The 21,287-nt window shown below is 37.0% G+C and overlaps 1 long non-coding RNA gene across 3 annotated transcripts in view; it reads right to left on the reverse strand.

Annotated features, from left to right (window-relative positions):
• LOC129472870 (uncharacterized) overlaps window positions 1-21,287 on the reverse strand; it is a 343,454-nt gene that overhangs the window by 311,779 nt on the left and 10,388 nt on the right. For 2 of the 3 annotated variants that reach the window (XR_008654114.1, XR_008654116.1), the window contains exon 3: window positions 7,135-7,270. This is a non-coding gene — a long non-coding RNA (uncharacterized lncRNA). Of the gene's footprint in view, window positions 1-7,134; window positions 7,275-21,287 lie in introns of all 3 variants that reach the window. The other variant, XR_010119199.1, reaches the window with a different exon arrangement.

Raw genomic sequence — 21,287 nt, forward strand, 5'->3', positions numbered from 1 at the left:
TGGTGGTGGGCGCCTGTAATCCCAGCTACTCGGGAGGCTAAGGCAGGAGAATCGCTTGAACCCGGGAGGCAGAGGTTGCAGTGAGCTGAGATCGTGCCATTGCACTCCAGCCTGGTGCAGTACAATGAGACTGCACTGTCTCAAATGAGATAGACTGTGTCTCAAAATAATAATAATAAATAGAACTCTTAATTTTTCCACACAACTCTGGTCTTCCCACTAAAACAAAACAAAAAAAGATACTACATTCCATGCAGTTGCATAAGCCAGAAATCCAGGTCATCCTGGTCCTCTCTATTTCTTCTCATGCTTCACATCCAATCCGTTAGCATGTTCTGTTTATTCTGATCTGTGTCATTTGTCTGATATTGGTTGAAGGGTGGATATTTTATCCAGCTCTGACCACCAGGAATGAGGGGAAGATTTCCTTCATCTATGAAAAGACACAGGAGGAAATGCCTGTCTGGCCCAGGGGATGGCTGAAGCTGCTGCTGCTTTGTGGTTCTGTGAGGAGAAATCATCAACATGACAAGAATAACAAAGCAGAAAGATGGTGAGGACCTGGGTATTGATTGGGCCACTGACTTGACCAGTGCTGCAGGTATACTACCTGTGCACCTCTTATTATGGGACAAAATAAACTCCTCATAACTTTAGTTGGGTCTTGTGTTATTTGAAGCCAGAAGCAAACTAACTGCCAATTCTCTTCTGTATCATTTATCTGCATAACAAATTACCTCAACATTTAGTGGTTTAAAATGACAATAAATATCTCCCAGTTCCTTTGGGTCAGGAATTCAGAAGTGGCTTAGCTGGGTGGTCCTGGTTTGGGGGGTGTCTCATGAAGTTGTAGACACGATGTCAACCGGGGCTACAGTCAATGGAAGGCTTAACTGGAGCAGGTGGCTCTACTTCCACAATGGTTCATTCACATCCACAAATTAACGTTTGCTGTTGGCAGAGGCCTCAAGCTCCTTGCACGTGGGATTCTTCCCAGGCTGCTGCAAGTCCCCACAACATAGCAGCCGACTTTTCCCAGAATGAGAGATCCAACAGCAAGCGTGTCATGTATAAGCTATTCTTTTTAATGGCCTAACCTCAGAAATCACATAGCATCACTTCTACCACACTCTATTCACTAAGAAACAATCATTGAGTCCAGCCCAGATATAAGAGATGGACATTAGGTGCCATCTTAGGAAAGAATTTGCAGACGTTTTTACAATTTCCTTTTATCTTTTAATTGAAAAATAACTGTGCATACATACTCATGAGGTATACAGTGATGTTTCAATACATATAATGTATAGTGGTAATTATTTCAAAGCCACCACATATACCTTTTCTCACTGCATTCTAGTCCCAGTCATCTTCTTTCAGTTCCTAGAATTTGCTAAACTCCTTTTTACCTCCAAGTTCTTTCACATGTCCACACATCTGTCTGGGAGGTTTCCCTCCTGGCTGACCTTCCCTGAATACCTTGCTTTCCCCACCCCATTAATCTCTGTCTTTGTCCCTTGCATGTTGCATGATGGAAGCGCCAGCTGTTGTCTAGTTTACCATTATATGCCCAATTCTTAATACAGTGTCTGGCAGGTAGCAGGCACTCAAAAAATAGTTACTGAATGAATGAATGAAAAAAGAATATAAGTATGCATCCACAAAATGTTTTTAGAGAGCTGCAAAAACCATTCAGCAAAATCATTCAGGCGAAACTGTCTAACATGATAAGGTGCTTAAGAAGTTTAATATCGAAAGTGACATTCTAGCTATCTTTTGAATATTTAAAGGGCTATCATTGGGGAAAAGATCAAATTTATCCTTTATTATTCATGGAGTAGAATTAGAATGAATGGTTAGAAATTATGGGAAAACAGTTTAGTTGAATAAAAGAAAGACCTTTCTAACAATTAGAGTTATCTAAAAAACTGAAGCCAGTTCACTTACAAGACAGTAATTTTTCTATCATTGGAAATGTCCAAACATATATTATAAGACCACCTGCCTACCATGTCAGAGAAGAAATTCAGATATTGGATACCAAATGGACCAGATGGCCCTAGGCACCTCCTCCACTTATTTTATTTTTTTTTTTTGCATTCTAGGATTCTGTAATACAAGCCTTAACAAAATATACATTTGTCTCAGTTCATTTGTAGTTTTATAACAGAATGCTGAAGACTGGGTAATTTATAATAATAAAAGTTTATTTTATCATAGTTCTAGAGGCTGAGAAGTCCAAGATCAAGGCACTTGCAAAATCAGTATCTGGTGAGGCACCATTCCTCATTGATGACACTTGGCTACTGCATCCTCACATGGGGGAAGATGGAAGGGAAAGACAGTCAGGTAGCTCTCTGAAGCCTCTTTTACAACGGCATTAATTCATTCATAAAGGCTACACCTTTGTGAATTAATCACTTCCCAAAGACTCTCATCTTTTAATACTGTCATATTGAGGATTCAGTTTCAACACAGAAATCCTGGGTGGGACAAAACATTCAAACCATAGCATATTTTAAAAGTTCTAACAACTTGGGGAACATAACAAAGAGATAAACATTCAAGAAACATTTAAGGAAAAAAAAAAGACATCTCTCCATACTGTCATGCTTTGGGAAATCTTGTTTATGCAGAAAACAAAAAAAAAATTGTAATGTTTCTATTTCTAATTACTATAATAATGTATTTATTTTTTAAATGTAAATATTGTCATATATTGATGTAATATAGGCACTGACCTCAGAAGAGCTAAAGAAATTTTAACTGAATGCTTAACTATAAGGCATATTTTCTGATTTCTCTGGTTTCTAGAAATAATAAACTACATAAGTTTTAGTTTCTACCCCTGCACTAATGCAATTTTTAAACCCTGCATTTAAAAAAAAGATTATTCTTTAAGAAATAACAGAAATATCCTTTAACAGGTGAATACACAAACACTGGCACATCCTTGTTATGGAATTTTATTCAACAATAAAAAGGAATGAACAATCAAGCCAGCAAAAGACATATAGGAATTTTAAATGCATATTGCTAAGCAAAAAAAAAAAAAAAAAGCCTATCTAAAAAGGATATATACTGTATGATTCCAACTATATGACCTTCTGAACAAGGCAAAACTATGGAAACAGTAAAAAGATCAGTTGTTGTCAAGGGTTCAGGGGAAGGAGGGATAAATAGGTGGGGCACAAGAAATTTTTAGGGCAACAAAACTATTTTGTATGATACTGTACTGATGAATACATGTCACTATACATTTGTCCAAACTTATAATGTGAAAGAGTGGACTCTAACATAAACTTCAGTTAATAATAATGGATCAGTATTGGTTCATCAATTTTAACAAATGTACCACACTCATGCAAGATGTTAATAATAGAGGAAAATAGATGAGAGGGAGTATATGAGAACTCTGTAGTTTCTGCTCACACTATGTGCAAACCACTACACAGGTTCCATATGATATATATATATATATATATGTGCAATATATGTTTTATTACATATATAAATGATTGCAGTAATATTTAAGTACAAATTGTAAGAAACAAGTACTAAGGTATTTGAATCAGGCAGAGAAAGAGGCAATAATTAGGTGTAAAATAGTTGATCCAAACTTTGAAAGATTGTAGAATTTGGAGAAAAAAAAAAAACAGAAAAAAAAGATACAATCTAAGCTAGTGAAACAAAACAAAGAAAGGCACAAAAGGGGAAACACTACTAGTAGGGGTACTTCTACCAATAATAATGAATATTATAAATATTCACATATGAAACTGAAGAAATTGGCCTTGATTGGGCTTGTGATTTATTGATGAATTCAAAAAATAATTTAATTGACCAAGACACTGTGATGGGGTCACAATGTTTCCAGATGTTCCTAGTCATCAACTCTGCCCTCAAAAGGCTTGCTGGATGGCATGTGCTACCACTCTTCAAAGTCATAAAGATGAGAATTCATGATTTCAAAAAACAAAGAGTAAATCAAGGAAGTACGGTAAACATTTGGACAGCAGACTGCACAACTCTACCAACCCCCACTACTGCTAGTCAGGCAAAACTTGCTGGCTTAGGTGTCAACACAGCAGCCCCACTCCTACCTGAACTCTGCCAGGTGACACAGTTCTGTGTTCTTCTGGGAAACACCTGGAAAACAGTCCATGCTATTTCACCCACCCCTGCTGCTCCTAGCCAGACAAGACTTATTGGTATGGGTGGCACCCAAGCAGCAGAGGAGTCCCCGCTCCGAGAACACTGAGAGGAGTGAGACACATGAATTCGTGGGCCGATGGGGGAACAAGATATGCCTCCTTCTGCAGGGCCAGTTGGGAAAAGGTATGGCCTGTCTGCCAGCCATGGCCTCTCCCTGAGGGAAAGAAATGTGAGTGTGGCACCAGTTACCAGAGGAGGCTCCTCCAAGGCTCTGGAGCAAACCTGTGAAGATGTCATTTCTCTCCCCCCCATCATACAGCACTACTGAGAACGTGCTAAAGTACAAAAGAGCCACATGACTGGGTAACAGCCTATCTGCCAGCCTTCACTATTAAGTGCCATCTACTGGATCACAGCCCAAATTATAATGCCAAAAATATTTTGCCAGTATACAGTGCCTGTGAAACCCTAGGCAAAAATCCAGCCACAAATAAAGATCCTATATAGAGCCTTGGCACTCTGAAAGTACCTAGAAATGAAGCCTACTGACTATATTTATCTTACATCACTGTTAAAGGAACACCAGCTCTCTCAGATGAGAAAGAATAAATGCAAGACATTCTGGCTTTTTCCAGCAACTGAAAAAGCCAGAGTGTCCCCTTACCTCCAAACAAATGCACTAGTGTCCCAGCAATGGTTCTTAACCAGACTGAAATTATTGTAACGACAGAGATAGAATTCAGAATCTGGATGGCAAGGAAGCTAATCGAGACCCAGGAGAAAGTTGAAAAACAATCCAAGAAATCCAGTAAAATGATTCAAGACCTGAGAGGTAAAATAGTCATTTTTAAGAGAGAACCAAACTGAACTTCTGGAATTAAAGAATTCTCTACAAAAATTTCATAATATAGTCAGAAACATTAATGACAATAGACCAAGCTGACAAAAGAATTTCAGAGCTCAAAAACCAGCTCTTCAAGTCAACTCAGTCAGACAAAAATACAGAAAAAGGAACTTCAAAAAATGAACAAAACCTCCGATAAATATGAGATTATATAAAGAGACCGAATCTATGACTCATTGACATTTCTGAGAGAGAAGAGGGAGTAAACAACTTGACAAACATATTTACGGATATAGTCCATGAAAATTTCCTCAGTTTCACTAGAGGGGTGGACACGCAAATTCAAGAAATACAGAGAACCCCTGTGAGCTACTGTACAAGATGACCATCTCCAAGATACATAGTCATAAGATTTGCCAAGGTCAATGCAAAAGAGAAAATCTTAAAGGCATCTAGAGAGAAAGGTCAGGTCACTTATAAAGAGAATCTCGGCTGGGCACAGTGGCTCACGCCTGTAATCCCAGCACTTTGGGAGGCTGAGGCAGGTGGATTGCCTGAGCTCAGGGGTTTGAGACCAGCCTGGGCAACGTGGCAAAACCCTGTCTCTACTAAAAATACAAAAATTAGCTGGGTATGGTGGCACATGCCTGTAATCCCAGCTGCTTGGGAGGCTGAGGCAGGAGAATTGCTTGAACCCAGGAGGCAAAGTTTGCAGTGAGCTGAGATCATGTCACTGCACCCCAGCATGGGTGACAAAGCAAGACTCTGTCTCAAAACAAACAAACAAACAAAAAGAGAATCTCAGGAAACCATCAGCAGGCATCTCAGCAGAAGCCTTATAAGCCAGAAAGGAAACATCCTCAAAGAAAAGAAATTCCAGCCAAAAGAATTTCATATCCTGCCAAACTAAGCTTAAGAAGCAAAGGAGAAATAAAATTCTTCTCACAAAAGCAAACATTAAGGGAATTCATTGCCACCAGACCAACCTTACGAGAGATCCTTAAGGGAGTGCTAAACATGGAAATGAAAGATTGATACCTGCCAGCACAAAAACACACTCAAGTACATAGCCCACAGAAAATACAAAGCAATTACACAACCAAGTCTACAAAACAACCAGCTAACAACATGATGACAGAATCATAACCTTACATACCAATACTAATCCTGAATGTAAATGGTCTAAATGTCCCACTTCAAAGGCATAGGGTGGCAAAGTAGATAAAAACACAAGGCCCAAAGTAAAGGGAGAAAGATCTACCATGCAAACAGAAAGCAAAAAAGAGCCGGAATCACTATATTTACATCACATAAAACAGACTTTAAATCAATAACAATCAGGAAGCACAAAGAAGGGCATTACAAAATCATAAAGGGTTCCAGTCAAAAAGAAGATTTAACTATCCTAAATATATATCCACCAAACACTGGAGCACCGAGATTCATAAAAAAATTATCTTCTTGACCTATAAAAAGACTTGACCAGTCACAGAATAATATTAGGTGACTTTAACACTATTTGACAGCATTGGACAGATCATTGAGGCAGAAAACTAACAAAAAAATTCTGGTCATAAACCTGACACTTGAACAACTGGACCTAATAGACATCTGCAGAATACTCCACCCCCAAACCACAGAATATATATTCTTCTCGTCTGCACACAGAACATATTCTAAGAATGACCACATGCTTGGTCATAAAGCAAGTCTTGACCTCCAAAAAAATTGAAATCATACCAAGCACACTCTCGGATTAGTGAACAAAAATAGAAATCAATACCAAGAATATCTCTCAAAACTACACAAAATCATGAAAGTTAAACAAACTTCTCCTGAATAACTCTTGGATGAACAATGAAATCAAGGCAGAAATAAAAAATATTATTCAAAATTAATGAAAACCAAGACACAACTTACCATTATCTTTGGGGTGCAGCTAAAGCAGTGTTAAGACGAAAATTTAGTGCTAAACACCTTCATCAAGAAGTAGAAAGAGGCTGGGCATGGTGGCTCAGGCCTGTAGTCCCAGCACTTTGGGAGGCTGAGGCAGGTTGATCACTTGAGGTCAGGAGTTCAAGACCAGCCTGGCCAACATGGTGAAACCCCGTCTCTACTAGAAATACAAAAATTACCTGAGCATGGCAGCGGGTGCCTGTAATCGCAGCTACTCGGGAGGCTGAGGAAGGAGAATCACTTGAATCCGAGAGGCAGAGGTCGCAGTGAGCCAAGAGCATGCCACTCCATTCCAGCCTGGGCAACAGAGGGAGACTGTCTCAAAAAAAAAAAAAAAAGAAGAAGTTAGAAAGATCTCAAATTAATGATCTAAAATCACATCTAAAGGAACTGGAAAAAAAAAAGGAAAAACCAATTCCAACGCTAGAAGAAGAAAATAACTAAAAATCATAATCAGAAAAGAACTACACAAAATCGGGATGCAAAAGTCCATACAAAAGATCAATGAAACTAAGTTTGTAATTCAAAAAAATAAACAAGATTCAAAGACTGTTAGCTAGATTAACTAAGAAAAAAACAGAGAAGATCTAAATAAGTGCAATCAGAAATGAAAAGACTGATCCCACAGAAATACAAAAGATCTTCAGAGACTATTATGAACATCTCTACTCAAACAAATTAGAAAATCTAGGGGAAATGGATAAATTCTTGAAAACATACAACCTTCAAAGACTGAACAAGGGTGAAAGTGAAAAAACATGAACAGACCAATAACAAGCTCCAAAACTGAATCAGTAATAAAAACCTAACAGCCAACAAAAGCCCTAGAACAGATGGATTCACAGCCAAATTCTACAAGACAGACACATAATTGGTACCAATCCTACTAAAACTATTCTAAAACATCAAATACGAGGGGCTCCTCCCTAACTCATTCTATGAAGCCAGTATCAACCTCATGCCAAAATCTGTCCATTTTCATCTGAAAATCTGAAATTTCATCTGAAATTTCATCAAATTTCAATCTGTCTTTTCATCTGTCAATGAAAAAAAAAAAACTTGAAGCCAATAACCCTGACAAACATAGATGTGAAAAACCTCAACAAAATACTAGCAAACTGAATCTAGCAGCACATCAAAAAGCTAATTCACAACCAGGTGTGGTGGCTCACACCTGTTATCCCAGTACTTTGGGAGGCCAAGGTGGGCAGATCACTTGAGGTCAGGTGTTCAAGACAAACTTGGCCAACATGATGAAACCCTGTTTCTACTAAAAACACAAAAAATTAGCCAGGGGTGGTGGTGTGTGCCTGTTATCCCAGCTACTCAGGAGGCTGAGGTGGGAGGATTGCTTGAGCCCAGGAGGCAGGAGGATTGCTTGAGCCCAGGAGGCAGAGGTCGAGGTGAGCCAAGATTGCACCACTGCACTCCAGGCTGGGTGACAGAGCAAGACTCTGTTTCCAGAAGAAAAAAAAAAAAAGTGAATTCACCAGGATAAAGTAGGCTTTATTTCTGGTTTGCAAGGTTGGTTCAACATACACATATCAATAAACGTGATTCATCACATAAACAGAAAAGCAGAAACCCTATGATCATCTCAATAGATATATTAAAAGATTTTGATAAAACTCAACATCCCTTCATTATAAAAACCCTCCACAGACAAGGCATTTAAGGAATATACCTCAAAATAATAAGAGCCAACTATGACAGACTCACAGCCAGCATCATATTGAATGGGAAAAAGCCGGAATCATTCCCCTTGAGAACTGGAACAAGACAAATATACCTACTCTCTCTACTCCCATTCAACATAGTACTGGAAGTCCTAGTCAGAGCAATCAAGCAAGATAAAGAAATAAAAGGCACCCAAGTAGGAAAAGAAGTCGCCAAACTATCTCTGTTCACTGACAACATGATTCTATACTTGGAAAACCCTGGATACTCCATCAAAAGAGTCCTAGAACTGACAAACAACTTTAATAAAGTTTCAGGGTACAAAATCAATGTAGAAAAATCAGTAGCATTTCCATACACCAATAATGTCCAGGCAGAGAGTCAAATCAAGAACACAATTCCACTTAACAATAGCCACTAAGAAAATGAAATACCTTGGAATACAGCTAACCAAGGAAGTGAAAGATCTCTACAAGGAGAACTACAAAACATTGCTGATAGAAATCAGAGACAACACAGACAAATGTAAAAACATTCCATGCTCATAGACTGGAAGAATCAACATTGTTAAAATAGCCATATTGCCCAAAGCAATTTACAGATTCAGTGCTATTCCCATTAAACTACCAATGTCATTGTTCATAGAATTAGAAAAAACTATTCCAAAATGGAAACAAAAAGGAGGCTGAATAGCCAAAGCAATCCTAAGCAAAAAGAACAAAGCCAAAGGCATCACACTACCTGACTTCAAACTACACTATAAGGCTACAGTAACCAAACGGCATGGTACTTGTACAAAAACAGAACCATAGACAAATGGAACAGAATAGGGAACTCAGAAATAAAGCTGCACACCTATAACCTTCTGATCTTCAACAAGGCCAACCAAAACAAGCAATATGGAAAGGAATCTGTATTTAATAAATGGTGCTGGAATAACTGGCTAGAAATATGCAGAAGAATGAAACTGGACCCATACATTTCACTATATACAAAAATTAACCAAAATGTATTACAGATTTAAATATAAGACCTCAAACTATTAAAACCCTAGAAGAAAACCTAGGAAATATCCTTCTTGGCACAGGACTTAGCAAAGAACTTTTGACTAAGTCCCCAAAAGCAATTGCAAAAAAAAAAAAAAAAAAAATTGATGAGTGGGACTTAATTGAACTAAAGAGCTTCTGTACAGCCAAAAGAAACTATCAACAGAGTAAAGAGACAACCTACAGAATGGGAGAAAACATTCACAAACTACATATCCAACAAAGGTCTAAAAATAAGAATCTATAAGGAACTTAAACAAATCAACAAGCAAAAACCAAATAGCCCCATTAAAAAAAATGGGCAAAGGACATAACAGACAATTCTCAAAAGAAAACATATAAGCAACAACAAACAGATGAAAAAATGCTGATCATCACCAATCCTCAGACAAGTACAAACTAAAACCACAATGAGATACCTACTCACACCAGTCAGAATGGTTATTATTAAAAAGTTAAAAAACAACACTTGCTGGCATGGCTGTGGAGAAAAGGGAATGCTTATACACTGTTAGTGGGGATGTAGATTAGTTCAACCATTGTGGAAAGCAGCTTGGAGATTTCTCAAACAACTTAAAATAGAGCTACCATCCAACCCAGCAATCCCATTACTGAGCATAAACCCAAGGAAAATTAGATCATTATGCCAAAAAGACATATGCATTTGTATGTTCATAGTCACGCTATCCACAATAGCAAAGACCTGGAATCAATCCAGGCGCCCATCAATGGTGGGTTGGATAAAGAAAATGTGGTATACGATATACATCATGGAATTTCATGTAGACATAAAAAAGAACAAAATCATATCCTTTGCAGCAAAGTAGATGGAGTTGGAGGCCATAATCCTAAGCCAATTAATGCTGGAACAGAAAACCAAATATCACGTGTTGTCACTTGTATGTGGGAGCTAAATATTGAGCACATCATAAACATGGGAACAATGTACACTGTGGATTACTAGAGTTGGCAGGGGATGTGGATTGAAAAACTAACTCTTGTGTACTATGCTCACTACCTGAGTACAATATACCCATGTAACAAACCTGCACATGTACCCCCTGTATCTAAAATAAAAGCTGAAAAGAAACTAGTCATCCCTGACAAAGGCTTTCTTGTCCTACTACTCACTATATATGCATTAAGATTGACATATACAGCTATGTGCTCTTAATGGGGAAAATTGTTTCTGCTTGGACTGTTTCCTTCAGCATGAAATGGTGCTGTTTGGGTCTGAAATGTTTCATCCACTTTTATTTCTATTCTACTTATTTGTTGGTATGTAACCATTCCAATCTCAGCCTACAGGTGTAAGTAGCTATTGACATGGGTGCTCACTCTGTATTGCTCCTTCTATAGGTAATTGCATGACCAAGAAGGAGCAGTTTTAGCCATTAATAGCCCCAAGATTTGACAAGGCCTGATAAGGAGCACTCGTCTGGAGTAGGGTGTCTGAGGGTTAAGAACCTAAATGGTTATCTAGTTCATTTCTATGATACAGAGATCCCTTGTACAATAATGTCTCAGAAAAGTGACTATTCTTGTGTCTACTCTGTACTTCACAAGACAAGCCATTCCATTTTGGAAAATTACTATGCTTAAAGTCAGGGGAACAAGAAATTATGTATTCTATATCTCAGTTTAGTTCTAGCTATGCCTTCCAGAGGCACATAAGTCTAATTTCTTTTTATCTAATGGACATTAAATTACTTGAGGACAATAATTGCATGCTCATTTCTTTCAATGATTCTTCATTACATTATAGTTTCTGGATCCTAGGATAACATAGTCATTCTGTTGTGAATAGAAATTTGGGTTTGGAAGCCTACAGTTTAAACTTATACCATGCCTACAAACATCTGGCCTTTGCTTCCCTTCCCCACAATCAATTTGAAAGGAAAAGTTGATTATACTGAATATGTCATGACTAAATGCATGATGATTAAATAGACCAAAAAAAATACAGATATAAATGTATGTGAATAAAATACAAATGTAAGAATAACAGCTATAAATACAAATATATATGAATAGACCACCAAAAAGTTGTATATTTTATACAGCCTAAGCCCCTGTTTTGGCTGAATCTAGTTTTTTCAACTATAAAATCTAAGAAATCTCTATTATATATCATTAGATTAAAAAGGCAGATTCTGAAAATCATGTATTATGTTAATATTTTAATTTTTTAAAATATAAATAAAATATCAATTAAAAATATAAAGAAAATATGTTTGTGTGTGGATATAATTATTATGGATATAATATTGCTGGAAATATATTAAGATACTGGTAACAACATTAGTTGCCTGAGAAGAGGGGAAGTTGGTGAATGAATAAGGCCAAGGGTGTGTAATCAAGTTTACAGAAGCTTTTGCAACTTTTGAATTCTTAATTGTGTGGATATATTTCATAGTCATAAGTAACATTAAAACTTAAATAAGACAATAAATAAAAATATAAAGTAATTAAACAAAGAATCACACAAATGCCAGAATAAAACAAGTCTGGTGCATTTTCTCTCACCAGTAGTATGATGCATAGCCTATTAATTAAGCACATGGGAAAATGAAATAATCCAAGTATTGAATTCAGTCCCCAAATTGCCGACTGTCTTCCAAGGTTCACATCCAGACCAAGATTCATCCCTACATATACACAGACATGGAGGACGTAAAGCAATCCTCATGTTCAAGTTTCAAAATTGCAGTTCTATATTAAATATAATTATTTTTTAATTTTCATGCCTTTAAATATTTCATCACATATTAGATTGTGCATGTACATCTTGGTTGGGAGTTTCAAACAATTTAAAATGATGATATCATTGCTCATTTTAGCAATGTCAGTAACTAACATGATCAATGGTTTGATAAGATTGATAATCAGAAATATATTTTTAAAGGTGTAACAAAATTACCTTCAAATTGTAGTGTTTGTTTCATAAAGCCATGAACAAATACACTTTCTTCCATTGTTGAGATTCAGAATGTGACTGAATCATTATTTTTCAGTAAGTCAAAAACTAAGGGAATAACACACAGATGTGTATTACAAGCACAGTCATATTAGGAATTTGTAACCTAGCATAATCCAATGACAGGTTTAGAAGTCATTCTTTCAACTACATATACGACAGACCAATTGTATCAAATAACTGCCCCTACTATATATCAAGTTATAAGCAGAAATCATTGAGTCATTAAAGATACTCTATTCTAGCTCTCATATACAAATCTGTTCATTTAGCATATATTCACTGACTGCCCTCTATACGGCAAGACAGTGAAAACAAACATAAAACACGGTCACTGCCTTCAAAGAGTTCCTATCCCAGTAAAGGAGGGAAAGAGAGAAATGTCCCAACACTGCAAAACACCATAATTACTGCTGTAATAGAAGCAAACAGACGTAAGTATAAAAATTTTGTGGTGACCCAAGAGAGGGAATTGTTAATCTACTTGGCAAAGGGGAATGGGGAGGGATCTTTAGGAGGATGCTACTTCTCACAATAATAAAGCTTGACAGTGGCAGAGCCTTCATTCGAATTTAGATCTCTGGATTTCCAGGTAGTATTCATTTTGCTACACTGTTCCCTAACTGATCAAAGATCACTGATACTATTAGCTACAGCACACATGCATATGAGTGAGATTTAATTTAAGCAGTGTTTTAAGCAGTGTCTTGCTAACAATTACCTACTACACAGAATGAAGACCTTTTCAACAACTCAAACTTTATACCTAAAGCACTTAATACTCATACACATCCATACCGTGATATGCATATGTGTGTGTACATATAGTTTCACACAGAAGTTAATAGATATCAATAGCTAGTGATAAGTATTATTTCAAAGCTAGAGTCCAATTCTGTTTATTTACAATCACTTTGGTGCTGAAAGCGTATTAACTAACCAGCTGTTAGACTGTGCTGCTGCAAAACCATTATCCCAGCAGGATACTATACTTGGATTGGAACCAAAGATGAATCTTTTCATTATCATCTTCTTTCTTATTAACAAAAAACATTTCAGAGGGATTACCTGGCTTAATCGGCTAATTCAATACATAACTAACTTGGCTACTTAGATTATTCAAATATACTACCCTCGTCAAATGTATGCAAAGAAAGCAACTAAAACCTCTGATGCTATGCATGACAGGTAAGAAGTAAGTACTAGCACACACCAAATGTCAATTCCCATCAGGTGGTGAAAGACTAAGTTTGGCACTACAGTGGATAACGCTTACTCTTCCATGCAACTGAAAACACTGTAGTAATTTAAAGCCTCAAATTGGCTTTAAAGAAAGAATGGCACAGTATTCAGGCTCAGAGATAATAGCAATAATAATAGTTAAAGATCAGTGGACAGTGCTACCTAAACAATCTAAAACAAGAAGATGCAGCTTGTGCCCAAGTCTTGGTATTCTCAAAGCTCCATTAAGCTCCTTTAACAGGGTGTGGTGGCTCACGCTTGTAATCCCAGCACTTTTGGAGGCTGAGGAGGGTGGATCATTTGAGGTCAGGGGTTTGAGAGCAGCCTGGCCAACATGGTGAAACCTCCTCTCTACTAAAAATACAAAAATTAGCCAGGAATGGTGGCACGTGCTTGTTGTCTCAGCCACTCGGGAAGCTGAGGCAGGAGAATCCCTTAAGCCCGGGAGGTGGAGGTTGCAGTGAGTCCACATCATGCCACTGCATGCCAGACTGGGAGACAGGGTGAGATCAGTCTCAAAAAAAAGAAAACAAAAAGAATGGCCTTTAAGATAATATGAAAATTTTTGTTAAAGTGAAGCATCTATCCTCCCAGAATCAGGTATTCTTCACAGAGGTTATATTCAGCAGCAAGCTCTTAGAAATAGAGCTTGTGTCTAATGTTTAAGTGGTGCCAGCAAGGCTCATTCCCCAGTCCCTTAGCTATTTATGCTGCCACACGTGTAACTAAAACTTCTCCTATTATGTCACAAGCCTGGAAAATACACTATTATTATTCCATTATTTTTATCAACTTAAGACCACACAAGTTTTTTTAAAGGGTAAAAAATTACACCATCTTCTTTCTACATCATGATATGCTAAGATGGAAGAAACCAAAATACTACTATTTTTCTTCAAGCTATGCTGGTCCTGACCACCTTTTATTCCTCCCTGATGAATCCAGTAGGCTATTGTTATAAGAAGGCATCTAAAGTAGTATTTCTTTTCCATATGAGTTATATAATCCTAAATGTCCAAAAGAATGAAAGCTGGTCATTCTATTTCTAAAAGAAGTTAGATTACTGTTGAGACCTAAATCACATCAAAATAATCACACAGAGTATAAATAGAAAAACAAAAGATATATATGTGTGCGTGTATGTGCATACACACACATACATATACATACACACAAAAGAGCTTACTTTATGAAAGACTATTGTGATGAAAGCAAACTAAAGGCAGCTGAACCATGGTCACAAATTATTTCGTTGTGATGAAAATTGATTCAAAGAACTTCAGAGGTGGGGAAGGGAGTTGGTAAAAGGATTATTGAGAAAAGAGACAAGAATGTTTCTTTAAATTCAATAGTCATATTAGCAATTTACGAACTTGATTATACCTTTGAAACGAACAATAACTCAGTAACAACTCCAATAGAAAGGCAATATATTTTTATGATATGAGATAATCATATTGGCAATTCAAAGATGTAATAAACATGACTCAAAGAAGAAACAATTCATCATAAACATAAGCTGAGTACAAATTTCTTATAAGACGAAAGTTTTTTTAAAAAACTAATTCAAAAAGCCATGAAAAACCTTCATCACATCAAACCTCATTCTCAGAAAATACAAAGAAAATTCTTGTATTTTCCTCTTCCTCTGTACAGAAATAACAAGAATCTTAGCAAGCATAATAACACAGTAAAGTAAACTAGGATTGCTAAGTCATTAGTAACATAAGTGACTCACGAAAAAGTGAGCTAATATTCATCTAGAGTTATGCATTTATCATTATGGCTTTTTGGATTGCTTTTCTGGTCATTGATTATTGTCTTTCTGTTTAAGAACTTTAGCCTTAAAGCTTAAAGAAGTAATTATGTCTTTAAATATTCCATTCAAATATCTTAAAAGATTAAAAGAAATAGCCGCAACATATACCTCTTCGCACTTCATTTAACTGTATTTATTCAACTGTAGAAACTTTTTTTCTGGCATACAGAGGACACAGAAATAGTTATTTCCACCTATCTTTCTGTCATGAATTAGTCCAGTATTAGCTATAAACAGAAATTGAACAAATTCTTTACAAGTTGTTTGACTCTTTTTTTCTTTAAAATGCAAAAATACAATATATTTTGAAAGCAGTTTTTATATCAACTATATAAATATTATTTCATATATTTATATATGTTATGTATATTTAATGTATGTATATGTTATGCTATTAATTTCTTTGCAAAAACAATAGAATGCATTTCACATGTTGATTTTAGATTTTTGCATACTTTCGAGTATTAAATGTAGCAAACTGCCTTTAACTGCAATTACAACTAACCAAAAATTAGTATAATTTCCACATATCAGACTAATATTATTTTAAAAATCTTTTAATTTATTGATTACTAAGTCAATTTTTAAAAGATCTAAAATAAAAATTTAACATATATTATGGCCAAATGAAAGCTTTAAAACAATTTTAAATTTTACTTTATTCAATTATATAAATGAATTGAAACTTGCATTTCCACAACAGCATTTGAGATGAAATTTTTTGATAAAAATTTATTTTCTTTTAATACTTCTTCCTTTCAAATAGGTACAAGATTGATTTGTCTAACCCTGGGTTCTGCTAAGTAGCAATTATTTTATTCCAAAGATGCAGAGTGGCTGTCTAATCTCTGCTGCAATATTGTCTCCTAGGACACCAACATGAAGCTTCTAAAATTTATGATACATTGTCCTGGATCAACCACTATAACAAAAATTGAAAGTTCTTTATATCTCTGGAAGACTGTATCTATTGAATTCATCTGGAAATATCAAAGAATCACTTTTAGACAGGAATTTCACTTGTTTCAAAATAATGTACTTCCAGTTGGTAAATGGTCACAATCTGTGTCCAGAAAATAGATGAACAACAAAAAAACTCCAAAAGAGTAACTTTCATCTTTAGTGTGTCCTGAGAAGCAGATTTCTCATTTGAAATAATGCAAGCAAGAGGAGAGTGCAGCAACATCATGAAAGTATTGAAAGAAAAACATCCATCATCCTCGAAGTTAAAATCCAGTGAAAATAACTTTCAAAAACAAAGATGAACTAAAGACCTCAAAATATATGTGAAAATTAACTCAAAATGGATCACAGACCTAGATGTAGAACCTAAAACTGAAAACTTCTAAAGTAAAATAGGAAATATCTTTGTGACACTGAAGCAAAGATACATTATTCGGTTTCTGCAAAAGTAATTGCAGTTTTTCCCATGGAAAGTAATGGCCAAAACCACAATTACTTTTGCACCAACCTAATAGCTATGACATAAAAAGCACAATCCATCAAAATAAATTAATTAATTAATATTATACACATCAAAATTAAGAACTTCTCTTCAAAAGACATCATGAAAAGAATGATAAAACAAGCATCAGCAGGAAGTAAAATATTTGCAAGCTGCATTTCTGATAAAATGGCTTGGATCTAGAATATATAAAGAATTCTCAAAATGTGATAATAAGAAAAGCTTACTATGGGAGGTTATAAATATGTTAATTTGCTTGACTATAGTAATCATTTCACTATGTAAATGTACATGAAAACGTTAGGTTTTACATCCTAACTATAGAAATTTTTTAAAAAGAAATAAAACAGTTGAAAAAATTTTAAAGGTAAAAAAAAATTTTTTTTAATGGGCAAAAAATGTGAATAAATGCTTCACCAAAGAAGATCTACAGAAGTCAATAAAGCATATGAGAAGATACTCAATAAGTCAATAAGCATATGAGAAGTATTTAATATTATTAGACATTATAGAACTGCAAATTAAAACCACAGTGTGATACTACTAAGCCTTTTAAAATGGCTAAAATGTAAAAGACTGGACCAGTCTTTTGGCTAGGATGGGAAGTGAATAGAATTCTCATCTACTGCTGTTGGGAATGTAAAATGGTATAAGCATTTTGGAAAATAGCAGTTTCTTTTTTCTTTTCTTTCTTTTTTTTTTTTTTTTTGAGACGAACTCTCACTCTTGTCCCGCAGGTTGGAGTGCAATGGCATGATCTTGGCTCACTACAACCTCTGCTACCTGGGTTCAAGCGATTCTTCTGCCTCAGCTTCCCGAGTAGCTGGGATTACAGGTGCCTGCCACCATGCCCGGATAATTTTTGTATTTTTAGTAGAGACAGGTTTTCACCATGTTGGCCAGGCTGGTCTCGAACTCCTGACCTCAGGTGATCCGCCCACCTCGGCCTCCCAAAGTGTTGGGATTACAGGCGTGAGTCACCGTGCATGGCCAGCAGTTTCTTAAAAAGTTAAACACACAGCTATATGACAAAACTAGTCCACTTCTAGGTATTAATATTTACCCAAGAGAAATGGCAACATAGGTCCACACAAACACTTGTAACATGAATGCTCAACAGCATCCTGACAAGTAACAGCCAAAACCTGGAAATGGCCTAAATTTTCATTGATAGTGAAATGATAAATAATATTTCATGAAATGGAATGTTACTTCAGCAATAACAATAAATGCTTTATTGATGAATGCAAAAACGTGAATGACTCTTGAAATAATCTGAGTTTAAAATGTGATATCATATGGTAAAAGGGATTTTTCCAACATCATTAAGGTTACTAATCAGTTGATCTGACTTAATCAAAAGGGAGATTATCCTTTTAGACATAACTTAATCTCATGAGTCCTTTAGATTTGGGTCTAGCAGTCAGAGACAGAGAAAATCAGGGTTTTGAAACACAAGAAGGTTTTGACACACCCGACTTTGTACATGCAGTGAACCGCTTGGCTAAGAATCACAGGCAGCCTCCAGAAGTGGAGAGAGGCCCGTCAGCTGACAGCCAGCAAGGAAACAGGGACTTCAGTCCAATAAGTGCAAAGAATTGGATTTGTCTAACAACCTGAATGAGCTTGAAGAAAGACTCTCTGCTCTAGATAAGACGATAGTCCTAACCAACACCTTGATTCTGGTTTTATGGGACCCAGAGCAGAGAATCCAGTCAACCCATACCCAGACTTCTCATCTACAAAACTATGAGCTCATAAATAGGTGTTGTTCTAAGCTGCTAAGTTTGCAGTAACTTGTTTTGCACTAAAGAAAACTAACACACATAGTAAAACTATGGTAAAAGAAATATTGTAAAAATATCAATACCTACCCAGCAGCAATCTATAGAATGGAAGAAAGTGAAAAGTAGTGGATGCTGTAGGAGTCTCACTTGTCTTGGCACTCACCATGCCAGTACATGACCATAGTAGTGAGAAAAAGAAAAGTAGCTCCTGATAGCTGGGAGATTGACTGGTACTATCCAATAAGACACAGTGTCCTTCTGTTGATCATAATCAGTTTCACAGAACACCAATAGTGGACAAGTCCACTCCATGACAATGACGGATCAAAATAAACACAAGACCACTTGGTGATCGTGTCTGAACTCAGACAAAAACAACAACATTGTCTAAACTCCCAAAATGAACAAACATCTCTCTATTTGGGCTAATATAAGTGAGAATTACTTCTTTACCAATTACAGCTGTAGCTTGCTTTTGTTCTTCTCTCCTTCAAACTAAGAATTCTAGGCCGGGTGCAGTGGCTCAAGCCTGTAATCCCAGCACTTTGGGAGGACGAGGTGGGCAGATCACAATGTCAGGAGTTCAAGACCAGCCAGACCAACATGGTGAAACCCCCATCTCTACTAAAAATACAAAAATTAGCCGAGCATGGTGGCACGCGCCTGTAATCCCAGCTACTACTCAGGAGACTGAGGCAGGAAAATCACTTGAACCTGGGAAGCAGAGGTTGTAGTGAGCCGAGATCGTGCCACTGCACTCCAGCCTGGGTGACAGAGCAAGACTCCATCTCAAAAAAAAAAAAAAAAAAAAAGAATTCTAAAGATATCCAGACATACGATGATCTATGTTTCCTGGCAATAGAAAATCCCAGAGCAAATCCCCACTTCCTAGAACCTCTTCCTTGTTACCTGACATGAGACCAAATCCCGTAAATCCTTTCTAATACTTGCTTACTGAGATGCTCCACAGTTCCCCCACAGCATGTACTCTCACTCACTGTGATGAGTCAATCAACAGAGTTCTTCAACCACAGGGGGGCCCCTGGTATCCTACTTACCCTCTGCCTGGGTGCTTTCTCCCAGATTTGCTTACTGGCATGGGGAAGGATAGAAATAAACTGTTGGGGAGTTAACAGACTTACAAAAAGTCCTCATTCGATGGGAGGAGGTGGAGGATAAATCTCCAAGCTTCCTCACCCCTTAAGGGAGATAACTCAGAGATCCCCAATGGAACGGGGCCTCAAAACGTATGGATGGGCTTCAATCAACTTGTGCAGGCCAGTTCTTCATAAAGGCTGAACAGGCAGGCCTCCATAACAACTGTTTCAGCACTGACCCAGTGAAGAAGTTAAATATTAAAAGCTGAGACAGCCAGTGCCCTTATACAAAGGCTGGAATGTAACAAAAGCCCATCAAGAGTTTTGCCTAGGCCTCTCCTGGGCCTTGAAGCACAACGAGATAATGAAGGAATTCTTAACAGGACCCGTTTAAGATTAAACAACTTTTACTGGGGGTCTGAAGAAATTCCCCAGGCCTCCGCAAACAAGTTTATTGGGTCTGAAGGAACTCCCCACATCTCCGTGATTTGGCAGGGGAGAAGATAAGGGAATCATCCCAGCACCTGGACCCATTTAGATTAAGTAAATGTACTGAGGCTCCAGAGGAAGGTCTTCTGGACTCGGATCTTAGTTATAGATTAGAAGAAGTTAATCACTTATCACTTTAGATGAATGTACACTTACACGTATACATATAGCTTAGAAGGTATATAAGCTCTGGGAAACTTTATAATTTTGAGTTTGTCTGGTGATATTTTACAGGCCTTCTCCCTGTACCTAGTTACAGGAATAAACTCCCCCCTTTCCCAGTTCATCTGCATCCCATTACTGGCCCACAGGAATAAGCAGCCCAGCCCTGGGTTTGGTCCCGGAACAAACTGAGCTTAAAAAAAGATTATCACTAACAGTAGCCAGAGAGAAAGGTTGGGTTACACACAAAGGGAAGCCCATCAGACTAACAGCAGATATCTTGGCAGAAACCCTACAAGCCAGAAGAGAGTGGGGGCCAATATTCAACATTCTTAAAGAAAAGAATTTTCAACCCAAATTTCATATCTAGGCAAACTAAGCTTCTTAAGTGAAGAAGAAATAAAATCCTTTACAGACAAGCAAATGCTGAGAGATTTTGTCACCACCAGGACTGCCTTACAAGAGGTGGCTCAAGCCTGTAATCCCAGCACTTTGGGAGGCCGAGGCAGGTGGATCACAAGGTCAGGAGATCGAGACCATCCTGGCTAACACGGTGAAACCCCGTCTCTAC

The sequence above is a fragment of the Symphalangus syndactylus genome, chromosome 23, assembly GCF_028878055.3.
Source record: "Symphalangus syndactylus isolate Jambi chromosome 23, NHGRI_mSymSyn1-v2.1_pri, whole genome shotgun sequence".
NCBI classification, from domain to species: Eukaryota; Metazoa; Chordata; class Mammalia; order Primates; family Hylobatidae; genus Symphalangus; species Symphalangus syndactylus.